An 8,305-nucleotide genomic window follows, 5' to 3' on the forward strand; every position below is an offset into this window, starting at 1 on the left:
TCAACAATTACAGTGACTAGGCTTACTGACTCAATATTGGGTATAAATATGTGACTTCAAATATTGGTGTCATGACAATTGCCATTTATTCTGAGATTTGATTTGATAACAATTCTAAGGTTTCTAAATCTTTCAGTTGACAGCAGAGAGCCAATGATTTATATCTGATGGTAATTTAGAGAACTAGCTCATGCTTGTTTACTAATTAGCCTCGGTAATATTAGCTTGGTAACAGATAAGATACACCGGAGGCAAAGGTCTTGCAAGCCTTATCATGTTCTGTAGTGGTTGGTATGATCATTGATTTCTGCGTAAGACATTTTGTCAGCTGGGGCTGGGTTCTGAACACTTTTGCTTTCATACATGACTGGAACTCGTATTCTCTCTTGTTAAGTGGGAATGCAGCATTTGCACATATTGTTGGGATGAAAGGCCAGTAATACTACTTTACTATTTGAAATGATGTGGTATTATATGTGGGTGAAATCTTGATGTGTTTTTTTTTTCTTTTTTTCCATTTGTCAAAAAGAGCAGAGATGGGAATTTGAAACCTTAACTAACACTTAATTTGTTGAAACTTATGTCTTACCACTAGATCAAATGCTAATCAAGAAGATAATATGTTATTTAGGAACTTGAAAATTCTATTGAATTAGGATTCTTGCATGAAATATGAAATTCAAGTTACTCACTTTTGCATGATGTTTGATGTGATCGAATTGACTTTTTCAGTTTTTGTTTATTACAGTATATCTTCTTTTTGTTACACCAATTGGTCAAAACTGGTGCGAGTGTGGGACTGGATATAACAGTGGAGACTGGACAGTGTGGGCTCATTTGCATTTCTATTTTACAGATGTGTGGACATCATTTATGATTGTGAAAACGCGTGGACATCCTCAGCACCTTTGCTTTATCAGTGACTTGAGAATCCAATGTACGTACTCTCGATCTCCCTCTTTCTTCTCCAAACTTCAGAACTCTTTCACAGTCTCTCTTGTTATCTCATAGCTCTCAATGGTGATCATTGAAGAAGCCTCTCATCCATGGACATACCATGTGTTTCTGAGTTTTAGAGGTGAGGATACACGCAACAATTTCACAGGCCATCTATGCACCGCTTTGCGTCAGATGGGAATCAACACCTTCATGGATGATCAGCTCAGACGAGGAGAAGAAATATCAACAGCGCTTCTCGAAGCAATTGAAGAGTCGAAGATTTCAATCATTGTGTTCTCTGAAAACTATGCATCCTCCAAGTGGTGCTTGGATGAACTTGTCAAGATCCTCGAGTGCAGGAAATCATATGAACAAAAGGTTCGACCAGTTTTCTACAAAGTCGATCCCTCGCATATACGAAATCACAGAGGTAGCTTTGGGGAAGCACTTGCTTATTATGAATCCAAATTCAAGGAGAAGGTCCATATATGGAAGGCAGCTCTTAAAGAAGCGGCAAATTTGTCAGGGTGGACTCTCTCAGAGTAATTTTCTATATAATCCACTGGCTTTAAATTTCCTTTTCAGCTTCAGTTTTCTTCTTTTCGATCAATTTCTTTATTGTTTTGACAAAAGATGAATTAATCCTGATATATAATCAAGTTATACAAATGACAAATCAATGAAGTACACAAATAATTTCTAAAAAGATAATATCTTAACTCGGTGGTAAACTATATTTACAGTAATTGAACTTCTACAACGTAATATCTATTTAATTTTATTTATCTGTGACTGTAAATGTGAATGTGTTTTTGTATTTTTGATTAAATGTTGTTTATTCTAAATGTCTAGGAATTGTTCTGAATCCGGTGTTATTCATAAAATCGTTGAAGAGATTTCAGAGCAAGTCATAAACAATACAAAGTTGGATGTGGCCAAGTACCCAGTAGGAATAGAACCTCGTGTGCAAGAGATCCATAAGCTTTTGGGTGTTGGGGAAACGGATGTTCATATGGTAGGGATATGGGGGCTTGGTGGAGTAGGTAAGACAACAATTGCCATAGCTGTCTATAACTCAATTGCTCATAAATTTGATGGGAGTTGTTTTTTAGAAAATGTTAGAGAAAATTCAAACGGTGGAGGCCTCGTCAAACTACAAGAGATACTTCTTTGTGAGATTCTAAAGGGAACAAAATTGAAGGTGACAAATGTAGCTAGAGGAATCACTATGATAAAGGAAAGATTGAAGTACAAAAGGGTTCTTTTAGTTCTTGATGATGTGAATGACATGGATCAGTTGAACAAGTTAGCCGGTGAACTTAGTTGGTTTGGTATGGGTAGTAAAATCATCATAACAACAAGGGATAAGAAATTGCTGAGAGGTCATAGTGTTAAATTGATGTACGAGGTTGAGGAATTGAATCATGATGAAGCTTTAGAGCTTTTCAGTATGAATGCCTTTAAAAGAAGTCGACCTTTGGATGGTTATGTAGAACTCACAGAACGTGCAATATGCTATGCTCATGGTCTTCCATTAGCTTTGACTGTTTTAGGTTCTGCTCTATGCAATGAAAATGTAGAGCTATGGGAAGCTGCATTAGAGGGTTTCAAAAGCCCAAACATTAGAGAAGTTCTCCAAATAAGTTACGACAGTTTGGATGACACTGTGAAGGAAATTTTTCTTGACATTGCATGTTTCTTCAAAGGTGAATATACAGACCATGTGATACAAACACTAGAAGCTTATCACCGCAAACCTGCTAAGTATGGTATCAACGTGCTCATAGACAAGGCCCTTATCAATACATCCATGGGTTGCATTTGGATGCATGACTTGCTACAAGAAATGGGTAGGGATATAGTCCACCAAGAATCACCCAATATCCCAGAAAGCGTAGCAGATTGTGGTTTCATGAAGATGTTTACCACGTTCTAACAGAGAATATAGTAAGTGCATATCTTAATTCACCTCTACTTTAATTATTTTTTGTTAAAATCCTAAAAACTAAGTAGAATATGAAATTTAATTATTTGAGAAAGAGCTTGGTTTTTTAATACTATTGCAATTTCATACCAGGAAATTACCAAGATTATAGGCATCAAGGTGCAGCTGCATGAAGATTCACATGTGATATGCTTTAGTGGTACCACTTTCTCCAATATTCGAAATCTTAGACTTTTCATATACCGTTCTGGACGCTATTCTGGAGTTGTTGATAATCTGCCAAAAGGCTTGAGGGTAATTGATTGGCCTAACTGTCACTTACAATTTTTGCCATCCAATTCAATTCCAAGAGAACTTGCTCTAATCAATATGCCTAGGAGTCACATCACAGTAATGGGAGATGGATACAAGGTATGTTCTTTTGGATACACGTGTAACTCTAGCTTATCATCTGTTCGTTCCTCTCCAATTTTTTTTTTTATTTAATATCTTTCTTCTCTGTCTTGCAGCATCTGATAAATCTGACATCAATAAATCTAAGCTCTTGTGAATACCTAACAAAAGTCTGGGACTTATCCGGAAGCCCAAACTTACAATGTTTGAATCTAGATAATTGTGAAAATTTAGTTGAAGTGGATCGTTCTGTTGGATTCCTCAATAAACTTGATTATTTGAGTCTTTGGAACTGCCCTAGTCTTGAGACTTTTCCAACTAAAGTTAGTTGGAAATCCATGAGGGATCTTAAGCTTTCCTTTTGTGGAAGGCTTGAGAATTTCATAAACATTGCGCATAAGATGGAGGCCATTAAAAGATTGAATCTAAATCGAAGTGGCATAAAAGAACTGCATTCATGGATTGGATGTTGCACTTCCTTGGAAGTTTTGGATTTGGGTGGAACTCCAATCAAACAACTACCTTCAACGATTGAAAATCTTACTTCCTTGAGAGTATTGGAGCTGTTTGAAACTCCCCTTAAAGAATTGCCTTCATCGATTGGATGTCTCACTTCCTTGGTGGAATTGGACGTGTCTGAAACTCTCATCGAAGAATTGCCTTCATCAATTAGGCATCTGACTTTCTTGGAGAGATTGAAGCTGTCTAAAACTCCCATTAAGGGATTGCCATCATCAATTGGGGATCTCACTTCCTTGGTGGGATTGGACGTGTCTGAAACTCTCATTGAAGAGCTGCCTTCATCAATTGGACATCTGACTTCCTTGGAGAGATTGACGCTGTCTAAAACTCCCATCAAAGAATTGTCTTTATCAATTGAGAATCTCACTTCCTTGAATGAATTGAACGCGTCTGAAACTCTCATTGAAGAATTGCCTTCATCAATTGGAAATATCACTTGCTTAAAAAGATTGAGGCTGTCTAGAACTCCCATTAAAGGACTGCCTTTATCAATTAGGGATCTCACGTCCTTGGTGGAATTGGACGTGTCTGAAACTCTCATTGAAGAATTGCCTTCATCAATTGGAAATCTTACTTCTTTAACAGAATTGAAGCTGTCTAAAACTCTCATTAAAGAACTGCCTTCATCAATTGGTTTTATCACTTCCTTGCAGAATGTGGACGCTTCTGAAACTCTCATTGAAGAATTGCCTTTGTCATTTAGAAATCTCATTCACCTTAAACTAAAAGGATGTGCAAACCTTACAAATGTGCCGCACAGTGTGTACGGAGGGCTGCAACATCTAGAATCTCTAGACCTCTCTTGGTGCCCAAAACTGGAGACATTTCCAAGTAGGGTGAGCGCTTTGGTTTCGTCAAGTGTAGAATCTCTTCCTTTGATGCTTTCAACTAATTCAAACAATGGGCATGATGATCGTGGTTCATTATTGTTTCCCCAGCTACAGAATCTACAATTTGAAGGATGCAAATTATCAGTCTCTGATTTCCTAACGAATCTCGACTGTGTGTCCACATTAGGTGTACTTAATCTATCAGGAGGCAGTTTTGATAGTCTTCCGGCATGCATCAGCAAATTTCGCGAGTTGCATTGTCTTGAATTGGCCGGTTGCAAGAGGCTTCGAGACATTTCAGAACTTCCACCAAATATAAAATATCTAAAGCTGGATGATTGCGTATCGTTGGAAAGACTTTCAAAATTGTCAAATATACTGGAACAGAGAGACACTCCGGGACATCTTCAAGTCATGCAATTGTCTAATTGCAATAGACTTATGGATAATCTTGGCATGGACATGGATAATTTTGGCATGGACATGGTGTCGAAAATGGCAAAAACATTACCGTATCAGGTTTTCCATCTCTCTCTCTCTCTCCCCACGCACACAAAATGTAATATAATTTTTTCTTTCTCTTTTACAATGTTGACTAGTAATAGTTAACACAACCATATGTATCTTGCAGCTGGTGCATGCCGGCTTAGATCGGCATGTGAAGTGTTGGAATCTTATGCTTCCAAGCCTCCCGGAAATTGAAGTTCCAAAGTGGTTTGATAGGGGTGAGGTGGACACAAGTGTGCTTCCTGGTCATGAAACTTATGATATATGTGAAATTTTGATAGAAGTCCCTAGGAATCTGAAGGCTGAGAGAATACGATTGGTTGTCTGTGTTGTTTTTGAAATTACCCAAGATTGCTCCGCTGGTTTTGATGGTTCTTCTGTGACGGTTGTGATTGATAAAAGAGAATATAGTGACGGTGGGCACTATTTTGAATCAAAAGCGACCGAGTCATCAGCTCATGATCATGTACATGTGCGTCTGACGTGTATTGCTTTCAAGGAGCTAGAGGTTGTGGATCCTGTTGTTCGAGTGACTTTTCACGCATTTTACCCGTGTGGCAAAAGGTTGCCCGTAAAAAGTTTCGGGGTCCACCTGGGTAATATGCAAGAGAATGATGATGATCAAGTAAGTGGTGAATACGTGGCACGAGAAAGATATAGGCAGAGCAATGCTAGCATTTCTGATTTTGAAAACGCAGAAGGGGCAGCTGTAGCATCATTAGTATCAGATGACAGCAATTCCGGGGAAGTAGACGATGATCATCATGATGGGGAACAGGAACAAGAACATGAACCTCATCTTCCAACCGAAAGATTTGAAGACTTGGCAAGACAAACTAATATAGGCAGAGCAATGTTAGCATTTCTGAGGTGCTTTGGAATTACCTGCTTGTGATTTTGGTCACGCACAATGTCCAGCTAGCTCTAGTATCATCAACCAAATACCGAGCGAGGCCTTGAAGTACGTACACTATGATCATTAATAGTTGGGTTCCAAGTATTAATATTCCATGCCACATAAACTTAATCTGTTGTGATAATCTTTCACTGACGTGCCTTTTCTGCATTTTCATATTTAGAAGAAGCCTTTCTTTTGCTAAAGTCGATCTTGAAAGAACAGGAACCTCATCATCCAACAAAAAAGATTCAGGTGGAAATAATGCTATGATCATACATGATGGGGATGATTAATAGTTGGATTCCAGGTATTAATATTTTCCATTCAACATAAAATCTTAATCTGTTCTGATAATTTTTCACTGACCTGCTTTTTCTACATTGTCATATTTAGAAGTCGATCTCGAAGTATGGCACTTGATGGCCAGAGGCAGAGGCACCAATTTATCTGGATTCATATGATGGTCAACTCGATCTCGATCAATCAACACGAACAAGGCTGGGTTTGTTCTTCAATATCAAATCCTGTTTGCTCATTATTGGTTGTCTGGCTTTTTAATATTTTTTACTTTTAACTCTAGGCCTTTAATTGGTAATGTTTGCTGGCTTTCAGTGCTCTTTGTTTATCACAAGTGACAGTGACATAATGCTATATATCTTCAAATACAGATAAAGCTAATTATAAACAACGCATGCTATGTATCTTCCTAGCATTATTGATTAGAAAGAAATTTATGAGTATATAACATGAAATTTTGACCTCACCAACACCTCTGTAAAAAGAAAAATGGCACTTTACAATGTGTGAGTGTGCACGTCAGCCATATGAAAAAATAATGTTCGACACATGATTCTTTTATTAAGGATAGTGTAAAGTGTGCACATTTCGTACATTAGACTTTGAAAAAAAGTTGAAACATGCAATGGGGGCCAGCTCTTACTGAAGCAGCAAATTTTTCGCGGTGGCCTCTCTTGAATGATTGTATCTCCAATTGCATGTATATAAATTATTAGTGGATTTATTCATACTGTAGCTTATATTTCTGAGTTGTTGATAAAGATTGGGAAAATTCTGGTAGTAGAGGATAGAAGATGCTGAAATATGGAATACGGGGGCATATTCCAGTGTTTCAGACTCGAGGAAGAATGAGACCCAAGAATGAATGAATTTTTTTTTTAGAATGAATGGATTGAGAATTGCAGCTTTCTTTATGATGAGTGAAAATTCAATTGTCTTACTCAGTAATTGACTTGCCAACAGTTGTAACCGGCTTATTAGAGCAACTCCAACAGCTTCCTTATAATTTTTGTATTATAGAGAAGCAAAAGTCAAACCTTTAGCTTATTTTTCTTCTCTAACTCCAACAGATTCCCTAGTTTGCAGTAATCTATAAAATCTCCATATTCTTCTTTAAAATTTTGGAGTTTGCTGTAAATATAGGGAATTTGGTTTTCTCTCTCCTCTCTTTCTATAAAATAGAGATAGTTATAGGGAATCTGTTGGAGCAAAACAGTCTCATTTTTCCCTAAAGTAGAGAAAAATCAAAATATAGGGAATCTGTTGGAGTTGCTCTTAGTATTACAACTTGCAGTGTAACCATAGTTACTGACAACTAATTATAGACAGCAGGGGCGGATCTAGGTAGTGGCTTGGGCGGGCTGGAGCCCGTCTGAGATTTTTAGGCTTAAAAAAAAAATAGATTTATACTTTAATTGATGTGGGTGTAAATGTTTAATTGATGTGGGTAAGTGGGTTTAATTGATTTCAAAACTTATCAAGGGCGATCAGTGGGTCTTCTTTCTGCTGTGCAATTGTTGTGGGTTTAATTGATTTCAATACTTATCATTTTATCGATTGTTGTGCTATCTCAGTATCTCGGCCAGGAGCTTGGCCTCATTCGAATGCCGAGTAATCAGTTCAAGTTTATAGAGTTAACTTTGCAGATTGGACTTGGGTTTATTTGCTAGCTATTTCGTCCTATCCATGGCTTTATATTCAGAACAAACTTTTGGGTTGAAAAGAAAAAACTATATATATGATGTATATTTTTTGTTTATATGTATGTTTGTTTAACGAAGTCCATCCGAATTCTTAAATTATCGAAGTCAAACTCCTCTCTGGCTCTCCCATTCTCTCTGTTAATCACAAATTCTCATTCTTCTTCTTCACAAAAAGACCTAAATTACGGACTAAATTCAATCTTTGAACACTTTTTTTTTTTTGAGAAAAAGAAAATTTCAATAATAACCCATCAGATTACATAATATTGGA

General features: G+C 37.2%; 1 pseudogene; it reads left to right on the forward strand.

Moving 5' to 3' along the window:
- The first annotated feature begins 885 nt into the window (after positions 1-885).
- LOC112198172 lies at positions 886-6,786 on the forward strand (annotated as a pseudogene).
- The last annotated feature ends 1,519 nt before the right edge of the window (positions 6,787-8,305 follow it).

Source organism: Rosa chinensis, chromosome 4, assembly GCF_002994745.2.
Source record: "Rosa chinensis cultivar Old Blush chromosome 4, RchiOBHm-V2, whole genome shotgun sequence".
In the NCBI taxonomy this organism is placed as follows: domain Eukaryota; kingdom Viridiplantae; phylum Streptophyta; class Magnoliopsida; order Rosales; family Rosaceae; genus Rosa; species Rosa chinensis.